The 15,041-nt window shown below is 38.7% G+C and overlaps 1 pseudogene; it reads right to left on the bottom strand.

The window, feature by feature from the left end:
- Positions 1-10,982: 10,982 nt before the first annotated feature.
- Positions 10,983-14,089, bottom strand: LOC110287935 (coiled-coil domain-containing protein 77 pseudogene; annotated as a pseudogene).
- Between the last annotated feature and the right edge of the window lie 952 nt (positions 14,090-15,041).

The raw sequence follows: 15,041 nt of genomic DNA, 5'->3' as shown, positions 1-15,041 counted from the left end.
CTCCATTGTTGATGGGATTACAAGCTGGTACAACCACTCTGGAAATCAGTCTGGTGATTACTCAGAATATTGGACATAGTGCTACCAGAAGATCCAGCAATTCCTCTCCTGGGCATATACCCACATGTTCCAACTGGTAATAAGGACACATGCTCCACTATGTTCATAGCAGCCTTATTTATAATAGCCAGGAGCTGGAAAGAAACTAGATTTCCCTCATCAAAGGAATTGATACAGAAAATGTGGTACATTTACACAATGGAGTACTACTCAGACAATTCTTTCATGCTTTAGCTACTCATTTTCAATTTTTCTAACTTGTAAATAAGAATCAATATTAAATTTTGTAATTTTTAATGAGATAAGAAAGTAGAAGGTAAATGTAACATGATTCATCACTAATACTGGTTATGTCTTTCATTGGTTAATTTTGAATCATTTCAGTCAGTTCATCTTGACCATTATTCAGTGTTCTAATTTCAAGAATAGTAATCTGTTTTGAAAAATTTTAAAGAAATTCAATAGGCATGTAAGGCAGAGCTTGTAGCAAACAAAATGGAAAGTTACATTATAGAATCTATATGTAGAATAGTAAGAAACTGAGCAGTGCTGCAGCCCTCCATGTTGGCAGCCACTGAGGGAAGAAGTTGTTTTGGAGACTGGGATGTTTAAAAAACATGCTGATTCCAGACCTGAGCCCTGATACCTCCCAGAAGCCCTCTAGATCTACCTCTGTTGCTGTGCTTGTGAAGATATAACAGAACACACTCCTTTGGATTATGAGGATATGGCTGTAGCACAAAGGAGACACCAGTGTCTGCTTACTGTGTCCTCAGTGAGTACCTGGATACCTGGGTAAATCCTAGTACAGATGAGGATTTTCCTGGTAACTCTTCAATTTTGAAACTTACAAGTCAAGTACCAATAAATAGGAGAGACATGTGATCTGTATATTGGCGGCATGGAGTTGAAAAGCCACTGGGCCCCTGGAGTTGTTAAAGAAGGAAGACCAGCACAGTCCTCTTACAGATGCATGAGAAGATGTTCTACAGACCCTCTGTTGATATTGGCTGGCTTCTCTTACGCTCTAACTGAACTCACTTCCATTACCTTCAAACCTCTCATTTCCCAACTACGTTGCCTACAGACATCTCTCCACTAAGCTATCCAGACTAACTTCAGTTTCTATATTCTAACAGTATTTTCTTTCAGATTTATTTATTTTATATATGTGAGTACACTGTCGCTGTCTTCAGACACACCAGAAGAGAGCATCAGATCCCAATAAAGATGGTGGTGAGCCATCATGTGGGTGCTGGGAATTGAACTCAGGACCTCTGGAAGGGCAGTCAGTGCTCTTAACTGCTGAGCAATCTCCTCAGCCACCTAAGTTCAGGTTCTTGAACTCAACTTTGACTAAAGGAAAATTTTAAATGTGTCAGGTGGAATGATTTGAAAATTATCAAATTACTAAAACACTAAAACTCCAAAGACAAACAGGCAAACACATCCAAAGACAATTCACCAAGGGGGTTAAATAATATAACTGTTGAAAGAAAATAGGGAAACAGATGAAAATAATGGAGATTTTAACTATTGCAATCTTTTAAAAGCACACATACACAAATGTGCACACACGAATCAGAAACTTCAAGATTTGAAACTAGGAACTCATGAAATGGATTCAATAGAACAGGCAGAGAAGAAATAAGTGGAGGACAATGCGGACAAAATTAGAAGAGGCCTCAACAGAAAACGTAATGAAAGATTGTCAGAGACATGGAGGGACCAGGCAGGTGAACATTCTTATACCTGAAGCCCACATGGAAAGACAAAATTAATAGAATTATTATGAAAAGTGGTGTGGGAATATGAACCTGAAAGATTTCAGTGTGTTCAGAGGAGGGTGCTGTTGGAAGCCACAGTTAGGGCACCACAATCCCAGTGCTAACGGCCCAAAACCAGAGCCTTCTCTTTAATCACCACTGCATTTCTGGATATTCCAGATAAAGTACTAGTATAATTGTTAACATTTGGTTTTTAAATCCACTTAATGATAAGATTTTATCATACATATTTTTTGTTATGGAAAGTTATGAGCTCCTTTAAAATCTATTCAAAGCCAAATATAGTTTTAGTTCCATTTACTGTTTGAACACACCAAGTATAGTTCAAATATGCCTATATTATTTGGCTGATGTCAACAAAATCTCTGTGTTCTCACATCCTTGTTCCACTGAAATGAAAATCCTACAAAGCCAGTGAAAATTCTAAGCTTTCGGAAGTTCATAAATGATCACAAAGGCAGTATCAAACATACCATGGAAAGAAGTGATAATCAGAAATATACTCCCACCTTAATGTTGAAATTAATAATAAAATGCAAATGAACACATAAAATGTCCTCGAATCTGTGAAACTTTCCACTCTGTTGCAAGGTCCCATAGATATAGCAAGAGCAAATGTGACCTGTGTGCTGTTGTTCCTTCCATATCTTAACACTGGTAGTCTCATGGAAATGCACAATTCTAGAAAGAAGGGAGGGAGGGAGGAATAAGGAAGGGGACAGAGGGGGCAGGGAGGGAGGGAGGGAGGAAAGGAAGGAGGGAAAGGAAGAGAGAAAGAAAGAAAGAAAGAAAGAAAGAAAGAAAGAAAGAAAGAAAGGAGGGAGGGAGGGAGGGAGGGAGGGAGGGAGGGAGGGAGGGAGGAAGGAAGGAAGGAAGGAAGGAAGGAAGGAAGGAAGGAAGGAAGGAAGGAAGGAAGGAAGGAAGGAAGGAAGGAAAACATAAACTGACTGGGCCCAACCACTTGTTTCATCAATTTCACAAGTTCACAGTCATGCTTATAGACATGCATATAGCTACATATATATATATATATATATATATATATATATATATATATATATATACCCATAACACATACACACACACACACACACACACACACACACACACACACACAAATTTAGTGGATGGAGCAGAGCCCCAACAATCAAACTTTATTTTTTCACTTAGAATTTTTATAGATTCGTAGACAAATTTCTTTATAAAATTACCTTACAGATAAAATGTTTCACAACAGAGGAGTGATATAAGGATATCTGTAGTAAATTTGAAGCAGTGTTTCACTGTTACAATGAATATAAATTCATTGTAAGTTCAAAGCAACTGTTTCATGTGCCCTTGCTTTAACACAATGCAAACCTGTGACTTCATTTTTGGACATAACATGGAACCTTGACACAACAGTCAAAGAAAATGCAAATTTCAAAAAGATCCTAATTCAAAACATCCAGGAAACAATGAGAAGGCCAAACCTAAGGATAATAGGTATAGATGAGAATGAAGATTTTCAACTTAAAGGGCCAGTGAATATCTTCAACAAAATTATAGAAGAAAACTTACCTAACCTAAAGAAAGAGATGACCATGAAGATACAAGAAGCCTACAGAACTCCAAATAGACTGGACCAGAAAAGAAATTCCTCCTCACACATAATAATAAGAACAACAAATGCACTAAATAAAGATAGAATATTAAAAGCAGTAAGGGAAAAGGGTCAAGTAAGATATAAAGGCAGGCCTATCAGAATTACACCAGACTTTTCACCAGAGACTATGACAGCCAGAAGATCCTGGACAGATGTGATACAGACACAAAGGGAACCCAAAAGCCAGCCCAGGCTACTATAACAAACAAAATTATCAATTTCCATATAAAGACAAAACAAAGTATTCCATGACAAAACCAAATAAACAAAATATCTTTCAATGAATCCAGCCCTTCAAAGAATAATAAAGGAAAACACCAACAAAAGGATGGAAATTACGCCCTAGAAAAAGCAAGAAAGTGATCCTTCAACAAACCTAAAAGAAGAGAGCCGCAAAAAACAGAATACCAACTGTAAAAACAAAAATGACAGGAAGCAAAAAATTACTTTTACTTAATATCCTTTAATATCAATGGACTTAATTCCCAAATAATAAGATATAGACTAACAGACTGGCTACATATAAAGGACCCAACTTTTTGCTGCTTACAGGAAACGCATCTCAAGGAAAAAGACAGATATTACCTCAGAGTAAAATGCTGGAAATCGATGTTCCAAGCATACAGTCTAAAGAAACAAGCTAGAGTAGCCATTCTAATATTAAATAAAATCGACTTCCAACCCAACATTATCAAAAAATACAAGGAGTGGCACATCATACCCATCAACGTTATCTTCCAAGTTGAACTCTCAATTCTGAATATCTATGTTCCAAAGGCAAGAGCAGCCACATTAATTAAAGAAACTATAGTAAAGCTCAAAGAATACATTGCACCTCACACAACAATAATGGGAGACTGCAACACCCCACTCTCATCAATGGACAGATCCTGGAAACAGAAACTAAACAGAAACACAGTGAAGCTAACAGAAGTTATGAAACAAATGGATTTAACAGATATCTACAGAACATTTTATCCTAAAACAAAAGGATAAACCTTCTTCTCAGCACCTCATGGTACCTTCTCCAAAATTGACCATATAACTGGTCACAAAACAGGTCTCAACAGATACAAAACTATTGAAATTATCCCATCAATCCTATCAGATCACTGTGGACTAAGGCTGATCTTCAATAACAACAAAAATTATAGAAAGCCAACATTCAAGTAGAAGCTGAAGATCACTCTACTCCATGATACCTTAGTCAAGGAAGAAATAAATAAATTAAAGACTTTATACAGTTTATAAAAATGAAGCCACAACATATCAAATCTTATGGGACGTAAAGAAAGCAGTCATAAGAGGAAAACTCATAGCTCAGAATGCCTCAAAAAGAAAATAGAAAGAGCATACCCTAGCAGTTTGATAGTACATATGAAAACTCTAAAACAAAAGGAAAAAAAGTTCACTCAAGAGGAGTAGTTGGCAGGAAATAATCAAACTCAAGGTTGAAATAAAGAAAGTAAAAACAAAAAGAACTAGTCAAAGAATCAACCAAAACAGGTTCTTTGAGAAAATCAACAAGATCGATAAACACTTAGTCAGACAAACTAGAGGGCAAAGGGACAGTATCCTAATTAACAAAATCAGAAATGAAAAAAGATACATAACCACAGAACCTGAGGAAATCTAAAACATCATCAGATCCTACTACAAAAGGCTATACTCAAAAAACTGGAAAACGTGGATGAAATAGACAACTTCCTAGACAGATACCAGGTACCAAAGTTAAATCAGGATCATATTAATGAACTAAACAGTCCCATTCCCCCTAAAGAAATAGAAGCGGTCATTAATAGTCTCCCAACTAAAAAAAGCCCAGGACCAGATGGGTTTGGTGCAGAGTTCTACCAGAGTTTCAAAGAAGACCTAATTCCAATTTTCTTCAAACTATTCCACAAAAAGAAACAGAAAGTATTCTACCCAATTCATTCTATGAAGCCACAATTACTCTGATACCTAAACCACTTAACAACCCAACAAAGATAGAGAACTTCAGACCAATTTCCCTTATGAGTATCAATGCAAAAATACTCAATAAAATTCGCACTAACCAAATCAAAGAACACATCAAAACAATCATCCATCATTATCAAATAAGCTTCATTCCAGGGATGCAGGAATGGTTTAATATATAGAAATGGATCAACATAATTCACTATATAAACAAACTGAAAGAAAAAAATACATGATCATCTCTTTAGATGCTGAGAAAGCATTTTACAAACTCCATCACCCATTCATGTTAAAAGCCTTGGAAAAATCAGAAATTCAAGGCCCATACCTAAACATAATAAAAGCAATATACAGCAAACCAGTAGCCAACATCAAACTAATTGGAGAGAAGCTGGAAGCAATCCCTCTAAAATCAGGGACTAGACAAGGCTGCCCACTTTCTCCCTACCTATTCAATATAGTACTCAAAATCCTAGCCAGAGCAATTAGACAACAAAAGGAGGTCAAGGGGATACAAATTAGAAAGGAAGAAGTCAAAATATCACTATTTGCAGATGATATGATAGTATATATAAGTAATCCTAAAAATTCCACCAGAGAACTCCTAAACCTGATAAACCACTTCAGTGAAGTAGCTGGATATAAAATTTACTCAAACAAATCATTGGCATTTCTCTACACAAAGGATGAACAAGCTGAGAAAGAAATTAGGGAAACAACACCCTTCACAACCGCCACAAATAATATATATCTTGGTGTGACTCTAACTAAGGAAGTGAAAGATCTGTATGATAAGAACTTCAAGTCTCTGAAGAAAGAAATTAAAGAAGATCTCAGAAGATGGAAAGCCCTCCCATGCTCATGGATGGGCAGGATCAATATAGTAAAAATGGCTATCTTTCCAAAAACAATCTACAGATTCAAGGCAATCCCCATCAAAATTCCAACTGAATTCTTCACCAACTTAGGAAGGGCAATTTGCAAATCCATCTGGAATAACAAAAAACCTTGGGTAGCAAAAATTATTCTCAATGATAAAAGAACCTCTGGTGGAGTTACCATGTGCATTAGTTAGGGTTTTACTAATCTCAGCAGACACCATGAAAAAGGCAAGTCTTATTTAAAAAAAAAATTAATTGGGGCTGACTTACAGATTCAGAGTTTCAGATCATTACCATCAAGGTGGAAGCATGGCAGCATCCAGGCAGACATGTTGCAGGAGGAGCTGAGAGTTCTACGTCTTCATCCAAAGTCAGCTAGTGGAAGACTGACTTCTAGGCAACTAGGGTGAGGATCTTATGCCCACACCCACAGTGACACACCTACTCCAACCGGGTCACGCCTATTCCAACAAGGCCACAGCTCCAAATGGTGCTACTCCCTGGTCCAAGAATATACAAACCATCACACCATGCCTGACCTAAACCTGTACTACAGAGCAATTGTGATAAAAACTGCATGGTACTGGTACAATGACAGATAGGTAGACCAATGGAATATAATTGAAGAACTGCAAATGAACCCACACACCTATGGTCATTTGATCTGTGACAAGGGAGCTGAAACCATCCAGTGGAAAAAAGACAGTATTTTCAACAAATTGTGCTGGCACAACAGGCGGTTATCATGTAGAAGAATGGGAATTGATCCATTCTTATCTCCTTGTACAAAGCTCTAATCTAAGTGGATCAAGGAACTTTCTTTATGGATCTTTGTGGGGTTTCCGTATCAGAGTAATTGTGGCTTCATAGAAAGAATTGGGTGGAGTACCTTCTGTTTCTATTTTGTGTAATAGTGTGAGGAGTATTGGTATTAGGTATTCTTTGAAGGTCTGATAGGACTCTGCAACAAACCCATCTGATCCTGGGCTTTTTTTTGGTTGGGAGACTATTAAGGACTCTCTCTATTAGTTTAGGGAATATTGGCTTGTGTAGATCATTTATCTGATCCTCATTTAACTTTGATACCTTGTATCTGTCTAGAAATTCGTCCATTTCACTCATATTTTCCAGTTTTGTTGAGTATAGACTTTTGTAGTAGGATCTGTTGGTTTTTTGGATTTCCTCAATTTCTGAAAACATCTTCTAGAAAATCATAGAAGAAACCCTAACCTAACCTAAAGAAAGGGACTGCCACAGACATACAAGAAGCCTACAGAACATCACATAGTTTGGGCCTGAAAAGAAAAACCTCCCATCACATAATAATCAAAACACTAAATATATAGAACCAAAAAAGAATATTACAAACTGTAAGGGAAAGGGGCAAGTAACATATAAGGGCAGACTTATCAGAATTATACCTGACTTCTCAAAAGAAACTAACATTTTATTGAAAATACTAAATTCGAATAATTTTTAAAATATTGATAAAATGTCAAAACTTTTTCACATAAATTATCATTTTGGATTTTCCCACTGTATGTAAAGAAGCACCCTTTTCTTGTTGACCAATTTTACTTACGGGCAAGTAATTGCTGTATGTAATTGCTGAGTAGGAAGGCATTTCAGTGAATGATTTTGGTCCTCCAGGAAACACGTTCTCCTGCTGACACTTAGCTAAAGTCAACAAAACAGCTCACCCTAAGTGTTTATCTTCTTGTTTGTTAATTTCCTGTTTTCATTTTTAGATATGGCCTTATGTGTCAGGAGCCATAATGGGACAAGCTAATAACTAGCAAGAGATCATCCTGAAGTGGCCTGCCTAAGATTATTATATAATCTGCAACAGGTGAGCCCTGATTAAGCAAAGCTGTGAGGGACACATTTTGGGAAAGATTCTGCTATTAATATGCTTTTCCTGTAATTATTAAATATATATAAATGAAAGACTCCAAAACTCCCAAAGGGAGGCACTTACTCAAGCCTCGGGACAGCTGCGCACCCAAGAAGACACTGAGACCGAACTTAAGATGTATAGAGAGTAAGATTTAATACAGCAACGACAAGAAAGCACATAAAAAAAGCACATATACCAGATATCTGGGGTCGAAACTCATGCAGCCAGCAAGGTGCAGAGGAGATTCGGCAATTGGCCCAAACTTTTCACAGGCTTTTATGGGAGAAGGGTAAGGGGGGAGCAGGGCAGTGAAAGTACAAATTTGCGTCACTAAGGTGTTCTGCCAAGGGGCTTTACATAACCAAGGGGTCGTGTCCTATATTTTGGCAATGTACTCGATCTATTGGAACATTCTGGGGTAGTACCAGGAGGCCCCTATCTCAAAAATGTTCTTGGAACAGTCTTCAGTTAGGAGGGGTAGGACTAGGTTTGTTCCAGGAGACCCCTTATCTAAAAAATGTTCCTGGAGCAGTTTCCAATTGGGAGGGGGTACCTTGGGGTAAAAAGTTCAGGAGTGCTCCGGGAACAGTCTCCGGATGGGAGGGGTAAGAGAGTTCAGGAAAAGTTCAGGTGTTCAGTAATTTTCCTCTTTCATAACAATCACTGAGTAGAAGCATACCCCTTTGGAGCAGATCTCAGCAGATCCATGAAGATGTACTAGCTTGTAGTGATGTTATATAGAAAAATAGATGACTTAAGTCTTACTGATGGTCTTATAAGAATTTCTAAAATTATTATTATTATTATTTATTATTATTGGTTTTTCGAGACCAGACTAGCCTCGAACTCAGAAATCTGCCTGCCTCTGCCTCCCAAGTGCTGGGATTAAAGGCGTGTGCCACCACTCCCGGCTAATTCCTAAAATTATATCTGTGATTATTAAGCTCTTTTATTAATGGCACTGCTACGATGTCCATTTCTGGTAGTCAAAGCTGCAATGAGAACTCTGTCAGTCTCCCAAGTGTCACCAGATAATTGCTCTTAGATGGTAACCAGACTTTCTCCTACCCAGAGCACATTCCAAGAGGTTGTAATAAAACAATTAACCAAAGGTCATTAAAAAGAGAACTAACGAGCTGGGCGTGGTGGCACATGCCTTTAATCCCAGCACTCTGGAGGCAGAGGCAGGCGAATTTCTGAGTTTGGGGCCAGCCTGGTCCACAGAGTGAGTTCCATTACAGTCAGGGCTACACAGAGAAACCCTGTCTCAAAAAACGAGAGAGAGAGAGAGAGAGAGAGAGAGAGAGAGAGAGAGAGAGAGAGAGAGAGAGAGAGAGAGAGAGAGAGAGAGAGAGAGAGAGAGAGAGAAACTAATGATTTATTATAGGTGTTAGGACAGAAGATAAAGTATTAACTGGGTTTAACTATACAAAACTTCACTAATAACTTAGTTACGGTTTTGAACCTTCAGTGAAGCTTTGAAGCTGAGACAGGTGATGGATGTTTAGCGAGATAATTACTCTTAATTGATAAGCATGTAAACATTCGCTATTGTAAACTTCTGTTTCAATTTATGATTTGACTTTTTTGAGAACTTGTGATGAACTTTGTAACATGTGATCAGGTATTCTGAAAGATGTATAAGTACTGAGGGCAAAGAGATGGTGAAATCAATAGAGGAGAATTTTTTTTACCTTTCTCCACTTAGACTAGAATCTTTTCCCTTTCGCCACTTAGAGAATTTTTCCCTTTCCTGGCTTAGGATCTTTCTGCTTTTCCCCTTAGATAGCTTTCATAGGAAACTTTTTACAACTTCGTAATAAACTCTATAATCACTTCTCTACATGTCTTCTCTTCCTGTGACTTCTGACTAGCAGGCTGAAAGTTAGAGCTCAGCAGTTCCTGCTGAGATAGAACAAAGGCTGCATTGCTTTATCATCCTCTGTTAGGCTACAGCTGTTAATGGCCTAAGCCAGAAGTTTTTTACCCCCAGAAAGAGCAAGGAAGTTTTAGGACTTTTTTAGAAATTATCAAGAAAGCCCCAAGACCCTCAGACTTTAAAGCCAGCACCAGAGTCCTACTCTATGACTCCACTGGACCAGGCCAGTAGGTTCCTGGCACTTATGTATCCCAGGCAAGCCTGGAACTCACCATATAGCTAAGAGTGAATGAGAATTTCAGATTCTCCTACACACACCTCTCTCCAGTGCTGACTACAGGTGGGCCACCAAACCAAGCTTTAGGAGGTGCTACTGATAGGGCTTTTCTGCATGCTTGACAAGCACTTCACCAGATAAGCTACATCCCATCAGTGAAAAACACAGTAAAGCACATCAATATATAAAAGAAAAGTAGGAAAGTCTCCAAGTAACTCAGACCACAGTTTCAATTCTGCCAGGACAGCTTTCCAAGTGTCAGATTTGCCAATGCTTTTCTTCCTTCCTCTGTGGTTTTGATGTTTTATTTTTGTTTTTTGGAAGTAATTAAGTACCTCATTAAGTAGCCTTGGATGGTCTAGAAGTCACTATTGAAGACCAGGCTGACCATAAATCACAGATCCACCTGTCTCTACCATGAATTTGTGGCAGTTCTGCCTCATATTCCCAAGTGCTGAGATTTTAGGTATGAGTTTTCATGCTCTTAACACCATCTTTATTAAAATTGATGCCACTACTCTGGACAACTCCATCTCTACTATCTGGGAAGAGGTAACTTTGTCTCAGATTTCCAGAAGCCAACCCTGAAAGGAGACATCAACACAGCCTAAACTCATTCTACAGATCAAACACTTTAGAGATGAGGTTCTTCAGTTCTCCTTGTATCTTATGGTTTCTTCTATTGCTATCATGGACTTCATACAGCATAGCCAGGTCCTGATTTCCATGAGTGTTCATGTTTGCCTTATAGAGCATTTGTTCCAGATCTTTCAGCTTCTATTGGAGAACCTTAATGTCTGTCTTGAAGCTTTCTACTTCCAGTATTCGTCGATGCTCCAAGGCCTGATACAGTTTTGTCATCATATGACATCATTAGCCCATCTTGTTGCAGTGATTTGTGAAGATCTCTCTCATCACTCCTTCCTCCTGAAGAAGAGGAAGTTCCTCTTCTAGAGAAATGCACTGTGCTTAGTCCAGGTTGGACAGATTTTTCACTTGTATTAGCTTATCCTTTTTTTAAGGTATTTTTATGAGATATTTTCTTCATTTACATTTCAAATGGTATCTCCAAAGCCCACCATACCCTCCCCCAACCATCCTCCCCAACCCACCCACTCGTGCTTCCTGGCCCTGGCATTCCCCTGTACTGGGGCATATGACCTTCGAAATACCAAGGGCCTCTCCTCCCATTGATGGCCAACTAGACCATCCTCTACTACATATGCAACTAGAGACACAGCTCTGGGAGCACTGGATAGTTCATATTGTTGATCCTTCTATATGGTTGCAGACACATTTAGTTACTTGGGTACTTTCCTGCTTTTTCTAGGGCCTAATTTCCACCCTTGTATTGGTGCTTTCCCTTTATTATCCTTTGAAGAGCTGGTTTTGGGGGAAAATGTTGCGTGAATTTTGTTTTGTCATGGAATACTTTGGTTACTCCATCTATGGTAATTGAGAGTTTTGCTAGGTATAGTAGCCTGGCCTGGCATTTGTGTTCTCTTAGGGTCTGTATGACTTCTGTCCAAGATCTTCTGGCTTTCATAGTCTCTGGTGAAAAGTCTGGTATAATTCTGATAGGTCTGCTGTTATATGTTACTTGAACTTATGTCTTCAATGCTTTTAATATTCTATCTTTATTTACTGCATTTGTTGTTCTGATAATTATGTGTTGGGAGGAATTTCTTTTCTGGTCCAGTCTATTTGGAGTTCTTTAGGCTTCTTGTATGTTCATGGGCATCTCTTTCTTTAGGTTTGGGAAGTTTTCTTCTATAATTTTGTTGAAGATATTTACTGGCCCTTTCAGTTGAAAATCTTCATTCTCATGTACTCCTACTATCCTTAGGTTTGGTCTTCTCATTGTGTCCTGGATTTCCTGGAAGGTTTGGGTTAGGATCTTGTTGCATTTTGCATTTTCTTTGATTGCTGTGTCCATGTTCTCTATGGAATCTTCTGCATCTGAGATTCTCTCTTCCATTTCTTGTATTCTGTTACTGATACTCTCATCTATGGTTCCTGATTTCTTTCCTAAAATTTCTATCTCCAGAGTTGTCTCACTTTGGATTTTCTTCACTTTTTCTCCTTCCATTTTTAGATCTTGGGTGGTTTTGTTCAATTGCATTACCTGTTTGGTTGTGTTTTCCTGTAATTGTTTAAGGGATTTTTGTGTTTCTTCTTTAAGGTCTTCTACCTGTTTAGCAGTGTTTCCCAGTAATTTCTTGAGGGATTTTTGTGTTACCTCTTTAAGTGCTTCTACCTTTATAACAGTGTTCTCCTGTATTTCTTTAAGTGAGTTATTAATGCCCTTCTTAAACTCCTCTACCAGCATCATGAGATATGATTTGAAATCCAAATCTTGTTTTTCGGGTGTGTTGGGGTATCCAGGACTTGCTGTGTTGAGTGTACTGGGTTCTGATGATGCCAACTGGTCTTGGTTTCTGTTAGTAAGATTCTTATGTTTGCCTTTTGTCATCTGGTAATCTCTGGTGTTAGATTTTCTAGCTGTCTCTGGCTGGAGCTTGTTCCTCCTGTGATCCTTTAGCACTCCTGGGAGACCAACTCTCTCCTGAGTCCCAGTGGTCAGAGCACTCTCTGCAGGCAAGCTCTCCTCTTGCATGGAAGGTGCACAGAAGTCTTGACCTCAGGTCCACCTCCTGAGTCCTGGGATCAGAGCCCTCCCTGGAGGCCGACTCTCCTCTGGTTTCGAAGGTACCCAGGGGTCCGGGTCTCAGCTTTGTCTCCTGGCTGAGGATGAAGGCCCAAAGGGACCCTGTACAAGAAGCTCTGTTGCTTCTGCCATCCACGTACTGTCCTGTGTAGACTGGTCTCAGTGATCCCAAGGTTCTAGGTGTGCTTGGGCCTGCCTTTGTCCTTTGAGCCTGTTGCTGCTAGCACAAGACCCTCTGGGTCTTTTGGAACAGATGTTGCGGTCCACTCACCAGTGATTTCAAGATCCTAGGTGTGATAGGTTGCATGCAGCATGGAGAGTCCTCTGGGGACCTTGGGACCCTCCTCCGAGATCACGACCAAGATCTAGCTTATCCTTAAAAGACTTAATATATTCATTTTGAGCATGATGACTTTTATGTAAAGTGGAAATAACTTTTGCAAGTTTGTCTTCTTTCTTCTTATACTGCACTCTATACTCCTTAATCTTCAACATCAGGTGAAGTTTCTCAAGCATCACTATGTTCTCTTAATGTTGGTGTTCAAATTTTAGTTGTAGAAAGTCTTTGGTGCTTTGCAGAACAGTTCTTGGGTATGATGGAGACTCTGGGTCAGCTCCTTGATTTTCTCTTGATTTCTCTGGTGATGAACTTGGATCTCCACAACTTGTATCTGTCTGTCCTCCATGAGCGCTTAAACTAGCTCTCTAGAAAGCTTTGTCTGCTCTCCCGGCTGAGGCTGAAATGCTTCCACCCGCAGAAGTGTCTCTATGTCTCTCTGATAACACACAGAAATGTCTTTCTTGTCCTTTATTTTTGCTTGTCTTTTGCTTACTCGGGGATCTGCTTTGGAAGGAAAACACACATCTACAACTAGATAGTCTTCTAGAGAATGCTGACTTTGTGGGGAGGTTCCTTATGAAAATAGGTCACTTCATCAGTGTCTGGTCCCACAAGAGCTAACAGAATCTATGTTTTATTCTTGTCTTCTAGTTCTCTGATTCTTAGTCATTCATTTTCTGAGTTGACATCCAAGGTGTGTTGACATTAAATACTCAGTTTTCATGGGAAAAGCCATTGAGAAAGAGTCTGTTTTGGAACTTTGGATAGAGCAGAACTTGAAAGGAATACAGGGTTAGCCTCAAACTCACAACCCCTATATGTGCCTTCTGATTGCTGAAGTTAAAGGAATGTGCTGACAGGCTAAGTTACATTTATCATTAAAAAAAGGGACTAATTTAAAGTAAGACAGGATATCCTAGAGAGCACTTAAAGGAATTGAACCAAAAATCCTGCTGTCTCAGCATCTGCCTGTTTATGATCACATGTATATTCCATATGCCTAGCTAAGTTGCTCCATTATGACTCATCTTGACTAAATTTTTGTAACATTTTCAAGCTAAGTTCATGTTCTCATGGTGCTCCTTTCTAAATAGAATCACAGAAGTTAGGAGATAGTGAATATCAAGTAAAGCAATGTTTTGATTCATTTCCTATAAGAAACACGATGTATGAAATCCTACCTATGCATGTGTCCTTTTCAGTTTTCTCCAATGAAATTCAGTCTATCCATTCCCATCCTTTAAATCTTTAAAGTTTGGTGAATGCTCATTTTGTGGACATTTTAACTTTGTTTTATTTTCACCTTCACATGTATTGGAGAGAAGAGCTTCCTCATAGAACAAGTGGTACTGAAGTTATGGAACATTCAAATAAAATAGAGCAGACACAGCCAGTCCTAATGCCTATGTTCTACTTGAAGAAGGGTAGACAATGATGATTAGCTGAGATCTCTGACTTTTATGGAAATACAAAACCCACAGTAAGTACAATAAGAGGGAAGCCATCTAAGTCACTTTCAGGTGCAGACCCTTAGCAATGTCACATACCTGCTACAGAAATCCAAACTCAGTGTCTAGAACACAGGCAAAAAGGACAATATTCTGTATTTGTCCTCAGCACCCTTGTTCACCAGTGTCATTCCTTTCAA

The sequence above is a fragment of the Mus caroli genome, unplaced genomic scaffold (genome assembly GCF_978045245.1).
Source record: "Mus caroli unplaced genomic scaffold, Mus_caroli_1 scaffold_4, whole genome shotgun sequence".
NCBI lineage: Eukaryota > Metazoa > Chordata > Mammalia > Rodentia > Muridae > Mus > Mus caroli.
This window is presented reverse-complemented; position numbering and strand designations above follow the sequence as displayed.